Raw genomic sequence first — 23,677 nt, forward strand, 5'->3', positions numbered from 1 at the left:
GTCGCAGTTATGAACTACACTTTTCTGCCGGAACAAGGTCGATACCGCTTCGAAGCTTCAAAGTGGGGAAGCATCAAAACGACACCTCATCCGTTCAACCAATCACGAGCCGCTTTTGTGGCATGCGGGAGAGTCGTGGCGGGCAGAAAGCGCATGTAACTGTAAACTGTAAAAACTGTTAAAAAAAAGAACGCTCCCGTTTCCCACCGTAACACAAGCACCAATCACGATCGAGGAGTGAAACAGGCACCAAGATGACCCCCCCACCACCACTTAGCTCGGTTCCAGGGGGCCAACTCAGTTGCTGTGGGAACAGCCTGGAATCGCCCTCCACTGAAGGGAACCGAGTCGACCTGAGCTCCCTTCTGTAGTTGGGAAAGCCCGTCACTTTAATGGTCAGAGCCTAATTGAGACAATTTTAAATTTGAGAGCTGAACACATTTTTTTTTGTTGGTTGCAAATTTATAGATCCTTGTGGCCACCTGCCTGCAATGCTCTTTCAGGAGAGACTCTGGCACATTTAACCAAATCTGGTATGGCTAGGTGGTCAACTCAGAGCACGCTGATGGTGGGTCTCAAACTGGTTCTGTGAGGGATGCCAGTATAACTTAGCCTGTGTGCATGTGCTTGGATTTGGAACCATAGAGGAACTGCAGGAATACCAGCCATTTCAGCAAAGGTAACCTCCAGAGCTAAATTACAAAGAATGAAAGGAACAGAATGGGGAATATTTGCATCAGTCCAGAGTCAACAGGATGCCCTTGTGTTGCGTGCCATCATTGGCATGCCTGATATACTATTTAATCAGTACTGTCCCCTCCCGGCCTTGGGATCGGGTGCCATATATTATTGCTGCTGCTGTGTTTTATGGTTATAAATTTGTAAATTGTTTTAAATTAAGAACATAAGAACATAAGAACATAAGAACAAGCCAGCTGGATCAGACCAAAGTCCATCTAGTCCAGCTCTCTGCTACTCGCAGTGGCCCACCAGGTGCCTTTGGGAGCTCACATGTAGGATGTGAAAGCAATGGCCTTCTGCGGCTGTTGCTCCCAATCACCTGGTCTGTTAAGGCATTTGCAATCTCAGATCAAAGAGGATCAAGATTGGTAGCCATAAATCGACTTCTCCTCCATAAATCTGTCCAAGTTACCTTTGCTTTTATGTGTACAATGTTGTTTTTAGCCTGCTGTGTTTAATGTTATTATGTATTGTTGTTGCAGGCCTGTTGTACACTGCCCAGAGCCCTTCAGGGATGGGCGGTTTAAAATCTAATAAACACACAAACAAACAAACAAACAGTCAGTCAGTCAGTCAGTCAGTCATGAGTCAACCTGTGGGGGAAGAGGTATCTTCAATCTGTGGAGCAAGAGTTATTTGCTGAATTTCCCAAAAATACCAGGATGGCAATCAATTCCTTTCTCCCTCGCCAAGCAGATCGCATGAATTATTATTAGGGAGGATCTAAATGGTAAATATCACTGTCAAACCGAAATGGAGGAAATGGCAAGCTTTCTCTTCATTTCCTGCAAAGGAAGTTGTAGTTATCCCTCCTCTTTCCAATTATACAGATTAAAATCCTGAGCATTGCAAAACGTACATCTGAGAAATATATTTGGACCAAAGGGAGTTGCAAAAGGGACTAACGGACCGGCCCCAACAGGCCCATAAAATTGTAAAGCCCAACTGGATGAGGCAGCTGCATCTCCTTTTTTTAAATCACTTTTTCCTGTCTCACCAAAGGACAAAAAAGCACATACTTTCTGAGTGCAATTTTATTTAAAAGGGAAAGCAATCAGAAGCACCTCGGCCATAAGAAATCAAAAGCTGTCTCCACCCAACTTGACCATAATTCAGAGAGGAAAAACTCACCAAGAGCTGAAGGACAGTCTGTTTTCAGTTCCTTAGACATACATACAAACACAAGCACACACACACAGATCGACCACTTCTCGAGGTCTGAAAAGAAAAGAAAAACCCCTTGGTATTGCTTCATACAACATGTTCCTGATCACTTAGATGTGTAGACAGCTAATCTGAAATGTGGTTAAGTTTTGGCTTTTGCAAATAGAAGCGCAAATGCTGGACACCTCCCGGCAATTGGATGCATTCCACATCCAAGCTTGAGATGCTTCTGAAATGGTCTTCCTTCCAGTTTCTCTCTGGATTGTGGAATTCTGAATTACTGGGTGTGATTTCCAAACTAGAATGGATAAAGGGCAAGATAGTAAAAGTGAAGGGGAAACAGGAACCGGGTTAGCCAAAACCCAACAATAACTTGCCACAACACAAGGAAGCGTAATAAATTGATGAACTGTAATAACTATTACTCATGTACTAGTCATCAATCAATGAACAGAAATCATATGAAATATTCAATAAATACTATTAACACATAGTCCGTTTCTACTCATTCCCTGAGAATAGGGAATAGAAGTTAATCAATTTATTACGCTTCCTTGTGTCGTGGCAAGTTATTGTTGGGTTTTGGCTAACCCGGTTCCTGTTCCCCCAAACTAGAATGGATGCCTTAGGAATCCTCTGTTGCTCTGCTTTGATTGGAAGATAGGATTGCATCAAGATTTCCATGCTGCACTTTACCCGTGTGTAGAAGTGCCTATGAACATTGAGATGAAAAAGTGTGTTTTCTGCAGTGCCCAAAAAATCACAAAGAGTAAAATGTCATATAATAAATGAGTAGAATGGGGGAGCGAGCCAAGTGTGAGCCACTTCAGTGGGAGGCACACCCTGTAGTTACACTCACGAAAGGACCACCGTGGAACCAGGGGTAAGTTCTGCCTTTCTTTAAGGGCCATGTTACAGGTCTCGTGACTCACAGTTATTGCCACTCAGGTAACATGCCTTCTTTATACATTGCCACAGTGGTAGACCACCTCCTTGGAAGAATCCCACTTCTCTGCCTCCCTCCACTCTTGTTTTCTGCACATTTCCATCTCTTTGTCTCTCCCTTTTCCACTTGCTTACTCTCCTGGTCCTCTCCTTCCACTGTTTTTGCTGGCTCTCTCTAGCTGCCTTTATTCATCTCACTTTTTCCACTGCCATCCTGAATCTCCTTGTAAGACTTCCTCTTGGCCAATCAAGGCCCGCCATCTCCTCCTGAGCCATGCCTCCTCAGGGTGAATCTGGCACCAGATGTTCATGGCCGTGTTCCTGCCAGCTCTGGTTCTTGTAGGCCATGGTCAGCACCTTGTAGGCCATGGTCAGCACCTGCAGATGAGTGATCATTCGGTTGGGTTGCCACTGCCAGCCTCAAAGTAGTGGTATGGGAATCTTCTGATTCTGGATCCTATTTTAAGCTGCCACTTGGAGTGACAACAGTAGATTTATTTATTTATTTATTTAATTTATTATTTAGACTTTTATACTGCCCCATCCCCGAGGGGCACCATTTTAACAACTGGTTCTGCCAAAGTGGTGCGAACCGGCTGAATCCCACCACTGGGTACAAATGAAGTAAACAAATATGCATGTGCCATGGAGATTCACAGACAGAACATCCAGATGTGTTATTCAACAGTAAAATGCAACTGTGTTGCAGGAGGATGGTGTGGAAAGTTTGGTATGGATTGGAGCCACAAGTACAGAAAAAGGAGAGGGTTAAATCTTCCCCTGGAACTCCACAAAACCTGGAGATTTTGGAGGAGGGTGGGGTTCAAGAAATGGAGGAACATCAGCAGGGTACAGTGACATAGAATCTGCCCTCCAAAACAGCCATTTTCTCCAGAGGAACTGGTCTCTGTCACTGAAAGATCAATTGTCATAGGCAGGAAGTCTCTAATCCCCACCTAGCTCAACTCAGAAACTCTAACTCATGTCCAAATAGCATCATATGGACTCATCCCTTATCAATGTGCTCCTATAAGTCTATGCCTTTGGGGCTAACAAACCTCCTAAAAAACCCAAATTTAATTTGGTGGGCACGATCAAGCCAAAGACCTCACAGTGGCACTTCAGGGATACCAAGACATCTGCTGATCATAAGAGAAATCTCTGGCCCAAACCGCTGACCCTCCAGTGACACCCACCAGTCTTCCTTTGAGAAATATTTGTGGTCAGTACAAGAAACAATGGCTTCATTTTGGTAATGGTGCTCTGAGGGAGGCTGAGGTTTTGTGACTCGGAAGGAAACAAAGACGCCTGTTCTCTTTCCCTGGGGTCTCCCAACCTGATGACCTACACAGTCCACCACACTGTGCAAAAGGGAGCCGTGAGGGAGGGTGCAAATGTCAGGGTGTTGTGGACTTTTTAGCTGTTTGCACATGAAGATGTCACAAATTGTGAGTGTATCGAAGAGGTGATTGTGACTTTCTCACTCCTGTTTTTAACCTGAAAATCTCAGTTTTGATTTTTCTTCTCCCAGGTGCAAATCTAACCTATGATTATTTCTGTTTCAGCTTCGTTCAGTTCAGAGGACAAAGTGCTGGAGACAGAAGCTGTTTCAATAGTTACTTGTCAGAATTACAAATATACAAGTCTTGTGATGTAACAAGGTGGATCTGCTGCCCTGTAGAAGTGCCTTGGTATTTAAGGGATCCTTTGCTGCTTGAGGGAAGTAACTAAAGGCCTCCTTGCCATTCCTGGAATAAATGAAAGTACAACACACTTTTTGTGTGGGGAAAAGTTGGCCATAGCCATTTTATTAACAAAAAATTGGTTCAAGGTAAACAAAGTGTAAGGCGCAGCATGAGGGTCTGATCTGTGTGCTGGGCAGCACCAGTGCTATCCCCCAGACATCTAAATTTTTCTCAGCATGCCTGCCGATGAAAAATTATCACATGCCGGAACAGCTGTGAGATTCCAGATGGGCACTTGCCACTTCCTGAAGACTCTTAGCTGCCAGGGGCGCAAGGCACAGAAGCCCACGTCTGGGCAGGTTACCCCTTGGCTTGCTCCACCCCAAATCTCATAAGGAGGTTCCAATAAAGCGGGTATTTTACCCACTGACACCAAGCTAAAAATCAGTCCCTGATGCGCAAACTGCCATAGAGTTTGTTTTTGACACAAACAGGTTCTTCTTGCCCATTCCCTTCACCTGAGGGAAGGTAACCACCCCCAAGTCTTGATGGACTGCTTGACCAGACCATTGAAGTCTGCTGAAGGGATGCCATTCGTTATTGAACTAAGTTACCAGGGTGGAGTAATGGTTAAGGGTGGTGGACTCTAATCTGAAGAACGGGATTTGTTCCCCCACTCCTCCCAATGAAGCTTGCTGGGAGACCTCTGGCCGAGTCACAGAATTCTCTCAACCCCACCTACCTCACAAGATGTCTGTTGTAGGGAAAGAGAGGGAAGGAGCTTGTAAGCCACTTTGCGACTCTTGTGGTAGAGAAAAGTGGCGTATAAATCGAATGTTTCTTCTTTTACATTGTTGTTTAAATAATGGCAGACTGATAATGCCACCATGATCAGCTCAATGCATTATGAGTCCACGCTGGGCACACCCATGCCCAGGGCTGGAGCGAGGGAGAACTGTGCACAGGGCACACGTGCACCCTGGGCCCCTGCCACGCCCCAGAACTCCCCTGCCACACCTCAGAATGCCCCCGCCATGCCCCCACACCAGTGCACACCCGGTGCATCGCACACCCCCTGTCCCCTTGGTGCTACGCCACTGTCCACACCTCCAGATTTTTCCCTAATATGCTCACTTGGCTCTCCACAATTTTGTAGCTTTGCCTTCGACACTGATTCCACAAAATACTTGGGCCGTTTCCGCACGGTGGTGGAAATGGCTGGGTCGGCGATTGCGTCGGACCTCGGAAGACGCTGAACCATCCCATCGACGGTCCCGGAAGAGGTGGACACCGTGCCACGGAGCCGCAGCTCAAGCCGACAGAAACCATTTAGCGCTGCCGCTGCCTGGGGATTATCGCCTGCCCCTGGCGCTGCGCTTCGCTCCAGCGGCGCAGGGCGGTCCCCAGGCCTTCGGCGACGCCAGAGGCCCAGGGACAAGGTAAGTGCTGGGCAGGAGGGTTGAAGCCGCTGCCGCCGCCGGGCAGCTGCTTCACGGGCGTATTCCCAAAAGAACGCTTCCCAGCTGCTCTAGAATACCGCTGCGGCCAGCCGGCGGGCGCTGAAGGCGCTGCTGCGCTTGCAGCTGCTCGGCAGACGTCGGTGGCCTGGAGACGGTGTTTTTACCATCTCCAGGCCATCATTTTCTGCCCGTGCAGAAACAGACTTGGTTTGTCAAATCAGAATGTCCTAATCACACAGCAAGCAACATATGGAAACCCGTCTTTTGCTATTATTTCATTCCACATCCCAATTGGGTCTCTGTAGACTGCATTGGTGTTCCTATTAGTCAATGATAAACAAGGCAGTAGTGTGGTGAAGAAGCCTGACTTACTTCTTGTGGCTGCAAGCAACTCATCTTGCAAGAATTACACAGCCTCAGGAAACTCCTTTTCAATGGCTGGGTGAGTGTGAATGAAATGCTCCCTCTCATATAGGCTAGGTGACCTCTGCGAAAACTATCAGCTCTCCCTGTCGAAAGCTAAAACGTATGCTCTTTTTCAGTTTAAAGAGGCAACTCATTCACAGTTATGACATTTCCAAACCCAGCGTCACCCATCCCATAAATTTCAAGTCTTTTCTAAATACTGATGAAAATTTGTTGGAAGATCATATATCCATGGGGCCCACCATGGTACTTTCTGCCTTGTGACCTCTCCCATTTCAATTCTCTCCGTTTCTGCAAGGCAGAAAAGCATGAAAGAAACTCCGGCACATGAAATCAGGGTCATCAACTTGTCAAAAAATGTCTCAGGCATTCCGGAGAATCAATGAAAGGCTCCCTTCAACTCTTGCAAGATCCAGACACAAACCTGGGCATGGGAGAAAAACATAAAGCACTCTTTATGTTAAAATCAACCCGTCGGGAACCAAATTTTGCCAGAAATGATGACTTGAGTATTAAGACACCCTTTCTATTGGTCAGACCCAATCATGTTGTTGATTTGGCTATCTTGGTGCTGTGTTTACTTAGCCCTCCATCCTCCCCCCCCCCTTGGGCTAGACACAGTTCTCTCTGAACTTTCTCAGCCCCACCTACCCCACAAGGTGTTTGTGGTGGGGAGAGGAAGGGAAGAAGTTTGTAAGCCACATTGAGTCTCCTTGCAGGAGAGAAAGGTGGGGTATAAATCCAAACTCTTCTCTTCTACTCTTCTTCTTTACTATGGTTGTGCTAGAACCCTCCTCTCAAGACCAGCTACACAAAATTTGCTTATTTTACCCTTATTTTTACCCCAATTGTTCTACTAGCTCCTAAAGGAACAAGGCAGAGTCACTGGGGCCACTGCCCAGGCCCATAGTTTCTGGCAGGATCCACTGGCTTGCTAGTCATGCGTCTCCTTTCATACTTTTCTTACAAGTGCTTTCTCACCAGAGATTCCAGCTGCACATGCTCCGCTGCTGGAGTAGGGTGTGTGGGTGGTGCAGAAAGCATCAGAGTTCCTGATGGCTACAGCCGTGGCATTCCCAGCTGCACCCATCACCATCAGGAATAGAGTGAGCAGTCAGGGTAAGTAGCTTTGACTTTAGGTGGTGGAAGAGCTTGCAACTGGGTATAGGAAGGATGTACAGGCAGGTGTAGATACATGGGTTGGTGGGCAAGGTTAATAGTTAGGTATGCCATTCTTCAGGTGGGACCTGGGAATCCCCTGGAATTAAGAACATAAGAACACAAGAACAAAGCCAGCTGGATCAGACCAGAGTCCATCTAGTCCAGCTCCCTGCTACTCGCAGTGGCCCACCAGGTGCCATTGGGAGCTCACATGTAGGATGTGAAATCGAGTGGCTCTTCTGTATTGAAAGTTCCCGAAAGCACCTGGACTGTTAAAGCGCATTTGTAATATCAGATCAAAGAAGGGTCAAGATTGAAGTGGCAGCCATAAAGTGAGCTTCTCTCCTCCATGCAAATCTTATCTAAGCTCCCTTTTAAAGCTATCCAGGTTGAAGTGGCCATCACCACCTCCCTGTGGCAGCATATTCCAAGACACCAAATCACACATTAGCGTGAAGAAGTGTTTCCTTTTATTAGTCCTAATTTTCTCCCCGGCATTGTGGATATTGCTGGTTCTAGTATTGTGAGAAAGAGATAAAAATTGCTCTCTGTCAACATTTTCTACCCCATGCGCTTAATTTTAGTAGACTTCCAGTCGCCATCTCCCCCCCTCAGACGTCTCCTCTCCAAACTAAAGAGTCCCAAACGCTGCAGCCTCTCCTCATAAGGAAGGTGCTCCAGTCCCTCAAGTCATCCTCGTTCCCCTGTCTCTGCGCGCTTTCAATCTCGCTTCGAATATCCCTGTTGAGAAGTGGTGACCAGAACTGAACTACAGTACTCCAAATGCTTGGTCGGGCACTGCTTTATATAAGGGCATGAGTAATCTTTGCAGTTTTATTTACCAATTCCTTTCCTAATTATCCCCAGCATTAGAGTTTGCCTTTTCATGTTTTCAGCCAAGCCATGCATTGAGCTTGACATTCCCATGGAACTATCAACTAAGACACCTAAATCCCTTTCCTGGTCTGTGACTGATTGCAAGGTGGACGCCTGTAAGCGTGTATGTGAAGTTTGGATTTTTTGCCCCTATGTGCATCACTTTGCATTTTGCTACATTGAACTGCATTTGCCATTTCTTAACCCACTCACCTAATTTATCAAGGTCCGCTTGGAGCTCTTCGCAATCCTTTGCAGTTCTCACCACCCTACATAATTTGGTATCATCTGCAAACTATATAATTTGGTATCATCTGCAAACATCTGCAAATTATAGCTCATCTCGAGACAGATCAGTTTCCCTGGAGAAAAAGGTTGCTTTGGAGGGTGTCTATGGCACTGTACCCCACAGTGGTCCCTGTCCTCCTGAAGATCCACCCCCAAATCTTCTGAAGTTTCCTAACATGGATCTGGCAACCCTACCCAACCCCCGACCCCTGCTAGGGTGTCTATGGCACTGTACCCCACAGTGGTCCCTGTCCTCCTGAAGATCCACCCCCAAATCTTCTGAAGTTTCCTAACATGGATCTGGCAACCCTACCCAACCCCCGACCCCTGCTAGTGAACAGTGACAACCTGGTAACTCTACTACCAGTGGACATAGGTCATCACTTTCTGTCCCATACCTTCAAATGTCCCTGACAATGGTGCTGACAAGCCCTTTGAACCAATTGGGAGAGTTTTTCAGCAGAGGGCAATTCTTTTGTTACCTACTTTCTTGGCAGCCTCCATGCATTTCTGCCATTGAAAAGTGGGAGAGTGTAAGCAGTGTTTCTACTCTGAGGTGTACCGCCTGCCAGGCTGTGGCCCAACCACGCCAACCCCTGACACTGGCTGTGCTTGTGGGCAGATTTCAACATCAAAAGCAGGGAAAGTCTCCCCGCCCATCTACAGTCACCTTTCCATGTGAAAAGCCTGTTCCTCGATGGAGAAAATCATACGCTTTGTGCCCGCTCATTGAAAAAGCATCACAATGGTCTGGTCACAACCTTTGCGAATGCTGACTCTTTCTTCTTTTTTTCCCAGCTCAGGCATTTCGCAGCCCTGCTGGACTCCGCACTGAAAAAAAGAAATGAAAAGGTTACCGAACTCATTTGCAAAAGCCAAGCAATGCTGACTTGCTGCCAAGAACGTACAGAAGCAGAGGCCAGGAGCCAATGCCAGGGGTGCTCCAGACTCCTTTCTTGATGCAGACTTTCTGGGGGTGGAAAGAAGTGTTGGATGAAGAATGCAAAGTTGAGACTCGTCCATTTGAGAATCCTGGGAAATGCCGACCTTTGGTGTGAGCAACTTCAGGATATCCCAGATTGTTCACAAAGGGTACCGAGCTGGCAATTGCTCCTCTTTGCATTCCACATCTGAAAAGCATTTTTGACTCCGATTCTGCCATTTCAACATCTTCCATCCCAAGACTCAAAGCACAGGCTTTGGGGTTCTGGCAGGAAATGAAACCAAACCACTTAATTATCCCTTGTGCTCCTTTGCTTGTGGATTCTGTATTTGGAAACCAAGAGAGTCCATTTTTTGTTCGTTTTTTTCCATTAAAAAAATTCTAATGGAGGTTACGAAACAGTACCTAGGTCTCTTCTCAGTGAACAATTTCCTGGAGAATTAAATAGCAAAGATATGATGATGATGATGATGATGATGATGATGATGATGATGATGATTTTTAATTGTTTTATTTTTATCCCTCTCTCCCCACAGCATTGGGCTCAGAGCAGCTCACAACAATATAAGACAATAAAATGAACAGCAGAACTTTAAAACATATAAGATGGCACTTTAATCTCACTTGCATGGAACACTTCATAAATTCCCAGTCCTATAACCAAAACAAAGAGACAACTGAACAAGAGAAGGGAAAGAAGGCCATCGAAAGTGAAAACATACCGGTCACTGTCCCCAGTTGTAGTCTTGGTGGGGAAGAGCTCTTTCTTGCAGGCTTTGTGGAACTGAAATAAATCTGTAGGGCCCTGATCTCATTTGACAGAGTGTTCCACCAGATAGGGGCCAGAGATAAGAAAACCCTGGCTCTAGTTGAGAACAGCTGGACACTCTTTGGGCTGGGGACCACCAGCATGCTGTTACTAGCAGAGAGTTACACTTTCTGGGGGACATATTGGGAGAGGCGGTCCCACAGGTATGGTGGTCCCAGATGGTTAGGGCTTTAAATGTCAACACTAAAACTCTGAAGGACTTGGTACTTCATCGGGACCCTATGCAACTAACAGAGCGTCCAGGGTGTCCCCATAAAGATCCATGCAGCTGCATTTTGAACCAACTGAATTTTCAGATCAGACCCCAAAGCAGTCCTTATGGAAAGAAAGGTTAGAGTGTGCTGTTCCATATATGGCTATGGGTGTTGGTCCAGCTATCACAGTTGGGTCACAGGATAGTTTTACATAAGATGACTGGAACAAGAAATACAACTGATTCCTCCACTATTACATTATAGCATTATAGTGGGATCTACTCCTGTTGGCAACCATTTTCCAGGGTCTCAGACAGAAAAAAGTTATTTCTGACCCCCACATCTGCAACCTGAAAACATTGTGGTGGTTGAAGCCAGTGACTGCAACTTACACCTCTTGTTTGTTTGGATCCCTCAGCCAACTTGAGGACTAACTTGACTGAAAATAAGTCACCGTCATTGTGCTGTGATCCATGTAGCTCATGTATTCTGACTGGAAAAGGCTCTCTGGCAGAGAAAGGTATTCCTTAATAGCGGTTGCCTGAGAAAAAAAAACCCTAGGACTTTCCATAGGCAAATTAAGTGCCCTTCCATGGTTATGCCCAAAGTTCTTCATATACATTATCTTCTTCTGCTGGATGAAAATTTTGTAAGGAAATTTAACATCTCCATACTGCAAACATAGGTAGTGAGATGAGACTTTGGGTTGGATCTCACCAAGGTCACAATGTTGCCCAATTCCTTTCCTTATTACATACAGCCCCTGTCTCACATAATTTTTACCAGTGAAGGACTCAAGGTTTGCAACAGAGCCTGTTTGGTATTCAAAGAAGACTTCCTCTTCTTCTGTTCACCAGTTGGATATGCTTTGTGTCCCTGAGATTCTCTGGCACATGAATTGATCTGAGGACATCTTTGTTCGTAGTCACTATGCTTACAAGAATTGGAATGAGGTCATCACTTACCCAAGACTGTAAGCTGTTGGGCAATTTACAGTTAATGGGTTGGATCCAGTGACATGTGGGAAAAGGGAAATATTCGTAGCACATTTTTGCTTTTGGGCAAGCATTAGTACAATAGCTGAAGCAATACATATAGCTTCAGGAGAGCATTTAGTGAACCAACAATAGCATGCAGAGCCATGGAATGTGCAACAGATGGTTGACATGATATCATTAAGTTTGGTTGTGAAAGTGTATCAGAAGAAATGATCTCATGCCATGTCTTGCAAAAGCGAAAAGATCATGGGGTACAATCACTTCTGCTTGGCGCAAGTAGGCGTCATTTTTGCATCACTATTTGAGCAAGGACAGTTCCACATGTGAGACTCGTACCTTGATTTCTGGGTGTTGCCGTATTTTTATTCTTATTCTCATTGTACCAATTTCATTCATTCAATAACTTAAATAATAGGAATGTGAACAAGTAAAGCAAACAAAAAAGAGCAAGCAAGCATCTAGATTTGATGTTAGATCTTGATTCTGCAATCTAGGTGCTTACTTCTGTGTTCAGAATTTGGCATTAAAACAAACGGCGTGATTTCCAAGTGGAAGTTTTGCGAAGTTCAAAGTTGTAGCTCACAGTGGAAGATTAAACCACATTGAATATATTCTACATTTTAAATTTCACTGCTCACCATTTGCCAAAACTCAGCACTCATCACATTAAAGGAAACTCTCAGGAGTAGCCATAGCTTTTGATGTGCTGTAATACTTGCATTGTTGGTCCTGCTATTGTTTTCAGGCATATTTTACTGGAATATTACAGTCTGGATTGAGTAAGAATTCTTTCTCCAACACTACAGTCACTAATTTGTTAATTACTTCCCCCCCCCCCCCAAAATTAGTAGCATGTCTGATTTGGATAATACATTGGACTTGACTTTTCTGAACAAGTGCCAAAACAGATGGATCCAATAATCTCCTCCACAATTAGATCATTTCCAGACTGTTACTCGCATGTTTCCAGAAGAATAAAAATGGGACTGTGTTTTAATCGCATTCCTTCGGCTAATTTCACAATGTCAGCTGCTTGGTAAATATGCACTCAATGGAAATGGTTCTGGTCCTTGAAAGCTCAGGCCACCAGACATCTGTTAGTCTCTTGCGACTCTTTAACTGTAACGGATTAACAGCCCCATTGGAGGGTGGGGTGCAAAAAGGATTGAGGGAGTGATGCAGCCTTGCACCACCACATTTCCCCTCCCCAGGGCACTTGCCCCAGCTGATGAAGCAGATGCACCAGTGGCCAATTGCCCCTCAGTCTCACCACCATAGAACCCAAAGGATTAGGCCATGGTGGGACTTCACTGGTGTTCTGATTGGATTTCAGCATGGAATGGGGGGGCAGACTGGGGTCTTTACAGGGGTGGATTGCTCCCTTCCCTCCCTTGCATGCCACCCCTCCCTCCCCCTCCCTCCCCTTCCTTGCATGCCATCCCTCACTCACTCACTCATTCACCCTCTCCCCCTCCCTTGTATTCCACCCTTTACTCTCGCCCCTTCCCTTGCATGCTCCCCCACCCTCCCCTCCCTTGCATGCCATCCCTCACTTACTCACTCACTCCCCCTCCCCCTCCCTTGCAGGCCACCCCTTACTCCCTCCCTCCCCTTCCCTTGCATGTCCCCTCCCTCCCCGCTCTCCCTCACCCAGGGTTTAGGGCTGGGAGCTTGGCTAGAAAGTCTGGTAAGCACCATGGAGGACTTTGTGGTGGCAGGAGGAGCCCTTTGGGTGGCATAAGTCCTGTAAGCCCTATGGAAAGCTTTCTGGAAATGGGTTGGGGGGGTTGCATTTTTTTCTCCCCGAGCCACACCAAAAGTCTTCTTAGAGGTGGCGAGGTGGCAATGCAATGGTATCATGTCTTGTTGCCACTAAGGACTTTGGATGGGACTGTAACACAGTTACTTTCTGGAGATTTGATGATGAGATTGCATTACAGAAACAGGAAGGTGTGGGGAGTCCCGGTAACTGCCATGAAACTAGACAGAAAACCCCAAATGCATCTGAAAAGCCAAATCTACCTGGGGCAGAAAAAAAGATGAATGACATTCGGCTTTTAAAATCTCCCTCCACTGCTGTTACTGAAGCCCACGTGGGCTTGGAAGCAAGCAGAACGGGGGAGGGAAAGATCTCCATGCAGCATGAGCAAGCTTAGCCACACATCAAGGGTCTACCCCTCCCCACCCCCAAGAGCTTGAAAGCATCTGGAGATAGATTGGCCAGATCCTGCATGTGGAGCTTAGTGTCTGCAGAATCTGTCCTATGTTGTTGTTTTCATTAATACCTGAATAAAGGTAATGGGTATCGACTATATTTGGCTTTACCAATTATTTCCAGGTTAAAAACAACAACAAAAAAATACTGAACCAAAAATTTACCAATGTTTTTGATCGTTGCTCAACCCTGCAAGAAACAACTCTTAGGAGAACATGGTTTGGATCCTGTCATACCATTTAGGGAAATGTGGGACATTCTATTCTAATCTAGTCTAGTCTAGAAGAAGAGTTTGGATTTATATCCCACCTTTCTCTCCTGTAAGCTGCTCAAGGTGGCTTACAAGCTCCTTTCCCTTCCTCTCTCCACAACAGACACCTTGTGAAGTAGGTGGGGCTGAGAGAGTTCCAAAGAACTGTGACTCGCCCAAGGTCACCCACCAGGAATGTTGGTGTGCACAAACACATTTGGTTCACCAGATAAGCCTCTGCCACTCAGGTGGAGGAATGGGGAATCAAACCTGGTTCTCCAGATTAAAATTCACCTGCTCTTAACCACCATACCACACTTGCTCTCTATCCTATTCGATTCTAATCTAGTCTAGCCTAGTCTGTTGCGCCCATTCCTTTGGCGATTTCAAAATGTTAAAGCCGCATTTAAGAAGACGCTTTCTATCAGCAAGTCAGGCCGCTTTCTGCATCGCCCAAATATGACGCCTGGGCGTAAAAACGCCACCGGCCGCTGCGCGCAAGATACAGGCTTCTGCTGCTGCAACGCAGCAGCGGGCGCCATTCCGAATGCGCCTTCCCAGGGCTGCCCCTCAGGTCGGCCTTTAAACAACAAACCTTTAGTATGTTGTTGTTAGAGGGGAGCCGCCTTCCCGCGGCGGTGCTTAACCACGAAGATTAGCCTTCCTTCCTTCCATTTCAGTGCTTGCAGGCCTCACACACTGTCCTCCCACCTCCAGGCCTGAGGCGCTGCATGGCCAAGCACGCCTCACAGGCGACACGAAAGCAGGATAACGTAAGTGGGAGGGAGGGAACAGGCGTTCGCGGCGAGTCGCCTGCCTTCTGTCGTTTCGCCTGCTCGCATCGCTCCGCGAAGAGTTTCGTTCTTCAATGCCGGGCTAAACCGGGCGTAATGCAATCGAGGCCGCAGAAACGGCCTCAGATAAACAGGGGACCAAAATGATCACTTGAAAGCGATCTTTAGAAGCTGAATGCACAATTTTTTTAAAAAAAGCAAACATTGCTTTGATTGTCTGATGGTGTTATGGGCAATTGGCTGTAAAAATGTAATGCAAGCAAAAGGGTAATCAAACATCAACTGAATCAGCTAATATTATTCCTTTTCTTTTGCTCAATGTATGAGAGACAATTAATTGCTAAGGACAGTTATAACTCTTTGTAAAACCATGTAGTTTTCAGTTCCACCCACTGTGGTCAGCCCAAACACTGACATTTGTCATGTAGTAACAGTGAAAATGGTAAGAGACTGAGGGAGCTGAGTGGTTTCAATGAAACACGCACTGGGTACAAAAAAGAAGGGAAGATCCAGTTTATAAATGGATGCTATTATTTTGCAAGTCCTCTGGGACTTGCCTCTTGAATCCTCATTTTTTTAAAAAAATAATAATTAACCAAGTTAATTTCAGCCAAAGTTACCAAAATAGATTTTTTTCCTGCGCACTAGAAGCTATTAGACAGAATGTGTGGCCCTTTCTGTACAGCACAAATAAATGTATTGAGGCTGGAAAAAGGGAGTTTGGGGAACAACCCCACACAGCTTTTTCCCCAGCACAACTTCAGAACATTTTATTTCTGCTCAACCCAGGTTTTCCAGAAAACGCTCAATTAGCAATTCTTTTTCCCCAAGTTGGGGTCAAGATGTTTTCTCTTGACTGTGCAGAACAAGAAGTGTTTTACTTTTCCCCCCTCAAACAACTTTCACTTTCAGTTTCTCTGCACTTTGTGCGGGCCATTTTCTTCCCTCATCTGGATGCTCTGTACTGCCACTATTTACAGAATGTTTTCATGGAGTTTTCTCTGCTTGCCTTTGGCTCATTCATGCGTGTCACGCTGCATATAAAGTGCATTAGCGTGCAGATAGACTGTGGGTATCGACCAGTAATTCTATCAGCTGGGTCAGCATGGCCACTGGCCATGCCAGTAGGGCTGATGGGAATTGTAGTTCCTGAACATCTGGAGAGCCGCAGGGTTCCCTACCCCCCCGGTGCGACCAGGGTAAGAAATTTGCGGCTCTCCAGATGTTCCAGGAACTACAATTTCCCATCAGCCTCTGTCAGCATGGCGAATTGGCCGTGAGCGGAATGTAGACCCTTCCTCGGCAAATAAAACACAACAAGGACTTGGAAATAGATTTATTAATTAACAAACATCACACTCAAGAAGCTGGGAGACAAACGGATCGCAACATCAGCAGGTCAGCACCATTGCTGACCCGACCATCGCTGTCCCCAATCCCTGTTGGGGCATTGGCAGGAAGCCCGGGGAGCCCACTGGGGTGGAATACCCTTGGTGTCAACTCTTCCTGCTGGGGTGGCGGGCACCAGCTAAGCCTTACCGGGCTTGCATACCAGCCCACCCCACCCCCAGGCCCCACTTCCTTAAGGGCACCAACCATGGGAAGAAGACCAGCCGCCCAGCTCTGGCTTCTCCCACAGATATATCGCGATTCCGTTGCCAACCCCACCGGACTCGCGACAAAGTACAAAGCATAAATAAATAAAACCATTTACAACTTGTCAACCATCAACAATTGTAACTAGGGAGGGTGGGTGGGTCACATCATTCTTGAGCCTTGGCTAGCCAAGAAGGCCGAGGCTCGGGGCGTGGCCCTTATAAGTGCTCTGCTGTTCCCACCTTTGCAGCTCGGGCCAATCGTTGCGGCTCCCTGCAACTGCGCCCTCAGAGCTGGCTGCCCCATTCCTTTTGCCACGTGCTGCTCACCTCTGCCGCAATGGCTGCCGCCGGTGACTCGATGGCTGCTATTTAACGAAGTTAATTTTTCCTGGCGATCCTGTGCACGTGTCAATTTCTTTTCTTTTTTAAATAAGGCACCTTTGAAACTGCGACATCATAATATGAGAACCAGCTGCCATTCTCATATCGTGATGTCGTCGTTTCAAAGGTGCCATTTTTTTTAAAAAAAATAAAAACAACACATGCACAGGATTGTCAGGAAAAAAATAACTCTATTAATGCACTTTATTCACTGAAAGGATGCATGGATAAGCTGCAAGCAGAGGAAATTTGGTGGAAACATTCTGCAAATGGTGGCAGCACGGACCCTCCTGAAGCAGGAAGAAAATGGCAGGCATGACGCACGAGCTGTGGAAAAACCAAAAGTGAGAGCTGGGGGCAGGGGGGCAGGAAAAATAAAATGGTTTCTTTGACAACCCTGTATTTGTCCATGCTATGCGGACAAAAAAAAAAGCCAAAAACAGATCTTTTAAAAATGTCTGCAAGTTAGGGTGTTGTGGGTCTCCTGGGTTGTCTGCCAATTGTTTTATTTGTGCTGTGCAGAAAAGTGCAGTGTGTATGTGAGTGTATATGTGTATGGCCATTTGAATTTGTGTGGCAAATTACAGTTTACTGGGGGGGGGGGTCTCAGTCTTGTTGGAAGCCTTGGTTTCTGCTCTCTTTCATTATTTTTTTGTATTTGTAATTTGGAGTGACATTAAGACGATGTACTGAAAAATGGCCAGAATTGCAATGTTTGAAAATCATATAGTAATTTATAACACTCATCAGTTCTGAGAGTGTAATTTTGAAACAGTTGTGCTGCGTCGGAACAATAAAATGTATGAAGCTCAGTAATCTGCATTTTTCTATGGCGTGCAGTAAGACCTCCTTGAGAAAATTGCTAACGCACACAGACAGGAGAAGGGAAAAATTACCTCCCATAAAAGATGGCATGCTTGGGAGCCATTTCAGCTCCACAAAAACAAAATGGCGGAGATTCTGATTTTTGTTTGGGATCATGCTAGACATTCTTAAGACAGACACTGCAGGCCAGTATTGAACGACCTCCTATTCTTTTCAGGTTTTGCAGACTAAAAGCTGGGGGTGGTTGGGGGAAATGGGGAGATTGTCCAGGCTGCTGAAATGGAAGAAAACAATAAACTCACCAATTTCTGATTTTCCCTCTGGCTTACAGGGCTGAATGCTTTCTGGAAGGCAGACTGAAGTTCATTATGGGAGGTTCATTACAAATATGCGTGTGTTAAATGTAAGGAAAGATAACAGTTTTCTCCAGAGAGGCTGCACAATTAACGCTGCGTTTATCAGCACATAGCAGACACCCCTCAGCTCCCCTTCATCACCACTTTCATGATGAAAACATTTCTAACAAATAATATAAACTATAGGGCTTTGTGAGCCAAGACTGGAGGGAAAGCAAAGGAGCAAAGGAGAGGCCATACCAAGAGATTCTTCCATCTGCCACCGAAACAATTTACCTGATATAACGTCATGTTCTGCACAAAAATGGGAAACAGAAGTTAAAGTCGCTTGATATAGTTTAGCTGGAGGCATCTAAGCATCTCAGGGGCAGGAGAAGAGAGCTGAAGTACAATTCTTATCAGGATTTGAACTGGTTAGATTAACGTTGTCTCTGCTGTATTTGGACAACAGCACCGGCATTTGTGAGTTCAAAAACTGATTCATGGCAAAAACAAACTGAACAAAACCTTGGAACACGCAAAGAATCAATAAAGCACGTATTTAGATTTCTCTTTGAGCCAATCCCATTCTTAAACACAACAGGAACTGCCTCTGGGGAACACAACAGGAACTGACTCTGGGGAAACAAAAGTTCAGCCCCCAAGTGGCAGCCCCATATCCCCAACTGATCAGGAGCCCATCTTTTGGCTGCTTTGAAGGCTAACAATGAAATCCCGTGCACATTTACCTAGGGATGAACTCCAGTGAAGTCAGTGGGAGTTACTTCTGAGTAGACCAATCTAGGGCCATTTCCCCACTTTTTAAAATGACGTCAGTTTCATCTGGCGTGGACCTTTTCAGCGAGGGGATTGTGTTCCCCGGCTTCCCCACTGCCCCGCGTTCATCAAAAGGCGCCGTTTTCAGCAGCGCCAGAAATGACGTGCGCTGAGGGGGCGCAAGAGCAGCAGAGTCGGGGCAGCTGCGTTATTGCCGCCCCTGTAGTGGGGAGTGCCGCTGGACCCCACGCTAGTTGGCAAGAGTAGCACGCAGCAAACGGTGAGTGGGGAAAGGCCCCCAGATCACTCTGTAAGATATGTATTGTGGAATCAGACCACTTGGAGAGCTAGCAACCCCACTAGCGTAGTGCCTGGGACAGATTCATGAGAGGGCCAGTCCAGAGGTGGGCTCAAATGCCGGCTAAGATCTGAGCTATGAAGTCTGCCCGAAAGGAAGACTGAATGAGGATGCATAAAGACAGCAGGTCAGGAATACTAGACAAAACGTCAGGCCCAGAGAATGGGAAGTTAAGGGGAAAGCTTTGAAAAGCACTTTGAAGAATGCCCCAAACTTCAAGGGCACTTGGGTGGTAAGTCAGAAAGAGAACCTTCTCTAGGGGTTTCCTGGTGTCTATTGCTGGTTTACAGAAGAATCTGGATGGAAGACAGAAGGATTCTATATACTTTATTGCATACAATTTTACAGGAACTCCTGGTGGTCGGAACATGTGGCAGCTGGGCCGATGACATTTATGCTCGAAGAAGATCACAAGACACTTCCTGACTTTGGTGATTGGATTCTTTTCCCATTAATCCCAGAGTTTTTTTGGGGGGGAGAGAGATTTTATTAAATCAATGCAAGACATTACCCCCAGCGAATTACTTGACATTTGGAAAGTGGGGCAACATTTCCTGGAAAACAAAATTGAGGTGGCAGTAACGTTGCATAACAATGCAAGCGTGAAACAGCATTCCTTGGGACACTCCATCTGCGACAGATGGATTTGGTAAAGTGTTCTTGTAAAAATAATTGATTAGCTAGTTTTGGACAACAAATGTTGATACACTCGGACCCGAAAACAGGGTAAATACTTGCTGAATAAGGGCTGTCAAAAAGGTTTGGCTCTTTTTGGAGCTTCTGTTATCCATCTGGTTTAATATCCCTTCTTCCTTTGCGAGCCTTCACCAGAACTATAGTTCCCATGAATCTTTGGGGAAGGTCATGACAGTAAAACATATGGACTGTAGGGATGAATGCATGTTCTCTATTTTTTTTCTTTTATATTAATTTGTATTTGCGGGCAGATGTTCAGAGCTCCTGAATTGCAAATCATATTAACTCAACTATACCAATAACAACATAACTCTGTGGCTGGAATGGAATTGGGCTGCAGCCCATTTTATTCAACTGCTGGAAGCTGGGGGAGGCAAGAGGACACATCAAGCATCGGGACAGAACCCTTGCTGAGACCCGAACCATCCCCGCCAAGTGGGGGATAGGACAGGAAGTTAAGGATGCCACCAGGCGCTTGAGCCTCCGTTACATTGGCGTGACACCCCTTCCCCTGCTGGAGCTGTGGGGCTTCTGGGATTTCGGGTGCAGGCACCACAGTTCTGTGCGCCATGCAGCCCCGCCCCACCCCAAGCCTCTTAATGAGGCCCCCAACCATGGAGAGGTCCGGCTCACAGGCTTGGCCTCTCCAAAGCTGTGATCCTCTGCCCACACCCGCCAGGGCTGCGACAAAATATAACAATAAACAGCAATTACAAAAAAACCTTGAAACAGAGGGAGGGATGGGTGGGCCGATTTTGTCTTGGCCGAACAAGGAGGCCGGGATCAGGTGCATGCTGCCTTTTAAGGGGGGAGGGATTTTCCTCCCACACTTCACGTCCCTCTGCCTCTACCGCGAGACCAGGAGTTCTGCCTGGCGACACGCCTGCACACGCTTGCCTTGCTGCCGGGGATTTGCAGACAACGTTCCCCTGCCGCAATCATGGCCCCCGTTGATTCTGGTGCTGTAATTTGTGTTAGTTGTTGACTTTGAAGATTTGTTTATATCGTGTATGCATGTTTCTTAGTATGTTCAGTACATATGGTATTTGGTCAATTCCCCACTTACCATCTGCTGCGCGCTACTCTCACCAAGTAGCGTGGGGTCCCGCGGCACTCCCCACTACAGGTGTGGTGACAACGCAGCCACCCCAACGCTGCCGCTCTCGCGCCCCCTCAGCACACATCATTCATGGCGCTCCTGAAAACAGCGCCTTTTGATGACCCCGCACAGAGCACAGAGCACAGAGCGCGGGGTCGTGGGGAAGCCCGGGAGTGCACCAGAAAAGACACGCCCTGAGAGTAGTGCGCAGCAAGGGTGGTCGATGGTAAATGGGGAAATGACCTTTGTCTACTTCATTTATACCTCATTTTGCTCCTGATAGGAATCCATTGTATAGTTACAATATACATTATTTATATGTATAATATACGAACAGTACATAGTAATGTATTGATAACAGTTGATGTACAAATAATGTTGAAAAACTTGTGTTCGTTGTAGTGGAAACTCAGTGCAAAGAATGATGTGAAAATTAAGAATTCTAGATTAATTTCATGTGATGAAATACCCATATGCAGATTTGGGGGCAAAGAATGCTGAAAAATTCTACAAGCTCACTAATGAGTACAGATAGAATGAATTCATCACATTAAAAGGGCAGCAGGGATAAACAGGTGATTTGTGAATTTTGAGGATGCGGAGAACAACAGAATGGAGATATGAGAGAAAAAAAGTGAATTTTGCTTCATTAGAGATAATTAAGAATTACGTGAATCATAATTTCATAATTGTAACTATAGAGTGAATTGTAACTATTTAATTGTGCCTATATTTGGAGCCACACATGCTTTTAGTACACTTTTTGTGTGTATTCTTAGATGCCATTTATTTTTATAGCCCAATCCAGAATGGCGGGGGGGGGGGGGTGCCTGTCTGGTGTGGAATTGTGTATTGATGGGGGAAGGGCATTCCAGCAGCTGGGCCAGGGGTGGAGCTGATTGCAGGCGGCTTCCACCAGGCTTTCAGCCCCCGGGTGCCAATCCAGCCAGCAGGAGCATAGCTGCCAGTGAGCAGGATGGGGCATCTTGCCCCGGGCGCGTGCTGGTGCGTGGGCGTGGCGTGGGCATTCCAGGGGCATTCCAGGGCATGGCAGGAGCAGGCGGGGAAGCAGAGCACACATGTGCCCCAGGAGTAGCTCTCCCTCGCTAGGCCTCTGCCATCCAGTCCCCCACCCATGTCTGCATTGGCCTATTAGGTTTTGTAAAAAGTTCTAATATACTGTAATTAGGTGGCAAAATAATTTAAGCGAGTTCTCTGAATCGCCACCCTTTTAGCCTCAGAATGTGGCTGTTACTAGAGGTGGGTGTGAAACGGTAGCTTAGTGGTACAGCACCCACTTTACAAACATGTAGAACGTACCAGGTTCAATCCATAGCACCTCCAGTTAGTTGACAAGGAGAAATATCTTTCCTGAGATCCTGGAGACCCTCTGACAACAAGACGAGACAATATTGACCTTGAAAGGCCAAGGATCTGACTCAGTAGGGGGCCATTCCATGTGCTCAAAGCATATGTGACTGTGCTTTTTGATCCATGAGGATCAAACCAAGGCCATGTTTTCCCACTGTACGCAAATAACATAAACATTTAATAATGTCTGTGTCTGCTCTGACTGTCCTTTGTTCCTTGTTCTCCTGAGGGACTATGTCAACTTTATAAAAATCCAACTTGGAGACATTCTGTGTCCAGGGTGTTTCATAACATTCCCATTCAGCCAGAAGTTGTTCAGTGGTTTTACCAACATTTATTAGAGCAAATTTATCATAGGCTTCTTTCCTTCCTTGCAAACACAGGGACCACTGAAGATTTTAAATGCAGGGAATGGCCTGAGTCTGTTTTCATTTATCAAGGAAGAACTCACTCAGCCTCACCTACCCCACAAGGTGTCTGTTGTGGGAAGAGGAAGAAAAGCAGGTTGTAAGCATAAGAACAAGCCAGCTGGATCAGACCAGAGTCCCTTTAGTCCAGCACTCTGCTATTCGCAGTGGCCCACCAGATGCCTTTGGGAGCTCACATGCAGGATGTGAAAAAAAGGGCCTTCTGCTGCTGCTGATCCCAAACACTTGGTCTGCTAAGGCATTTGCAATCTCAGATAAAGGAGGATCAAGATTGGTAGCCAAATAGCGACTTCTACATAAATCGATCCATGCCCCTTTTAAAGGTATCCAGGTTAGCGGCCATCACCACCTCCTGTGGCAGCATATTCCAAACACCAAGCAGCTTTGAGACTCCTTAAAGGAGAGGAAAGTAGGATATAAATCCACACACTTCGTCTTCTAATTCAACTAAGGTCCTTTAAGGGGACATGTTGCCCTTTATATAATCTGGCTGGCTTCATGTGTTTCTCTTTCAATCCTTACCCTGTACCTTGCATCAGGATGAGTTTGGGTGGCATCTCAGCATCCTCAATAGGAAATAGGTCCTCCCAACCTCCTTGCTCTGCTTTCCTGGAGCAGCACCATCCCAACAGCCCCAAGGTATGATCCCATGAAGTGACTTATAACAAATCAGCCTCTTGGTCCATCCTAGTCAGCATTACCTACACACACTGGCAGCATCTTGTCAGGAGCTCAGGCAGAGTCTTTCACATCATCTGCTGCCTGGTCTTTTTAACTGAAGATGCTGGTGATTGAACCTGGGACCTTCTGCATGCTGAGCTGATGCTCTACCATGAAGCC

The 23,677-nt window shown here is 46.2% G+C and overlaps 1 long non-coding RNA gene across 1 annotated transcript; it reads left to right on the plus strand.

Annotated features, from left to right (window-relative positions):
- Positions 1-213: 213 nt before the first annotated feature.
- Positions 214-22,921, plus strand: LOC125442209. The gene is made up of 3 exons (XR_007245957.1): positions 214-383; positions 2,716-2,719; positions 22,883-22,921. It is a non-coding gene; the product is annotated as an uncharacterized LOC125442209 (long non-coding RNA).
- Positions 22,922-23,677: the final 756 nt, after the last annotated feature.

The sequence above is a fragment of the Sphaerodactylus townsendi genome, linkage group LG12 (genome assembly GCF_021028975.2).
Source record: "Sphaerodactylus townsendi isolate TG3544 linkage group LG12, MPM_Stown_v2.3, whole genome shotgun sequence".
NCBI classification, from domain to species: Eukaryota; Metazoa; Chordata; class Lepidosauria; order Squamata; family Sphaerodactylidae; genus Sphaerodactylus; species Sphaerodactylus townsendi.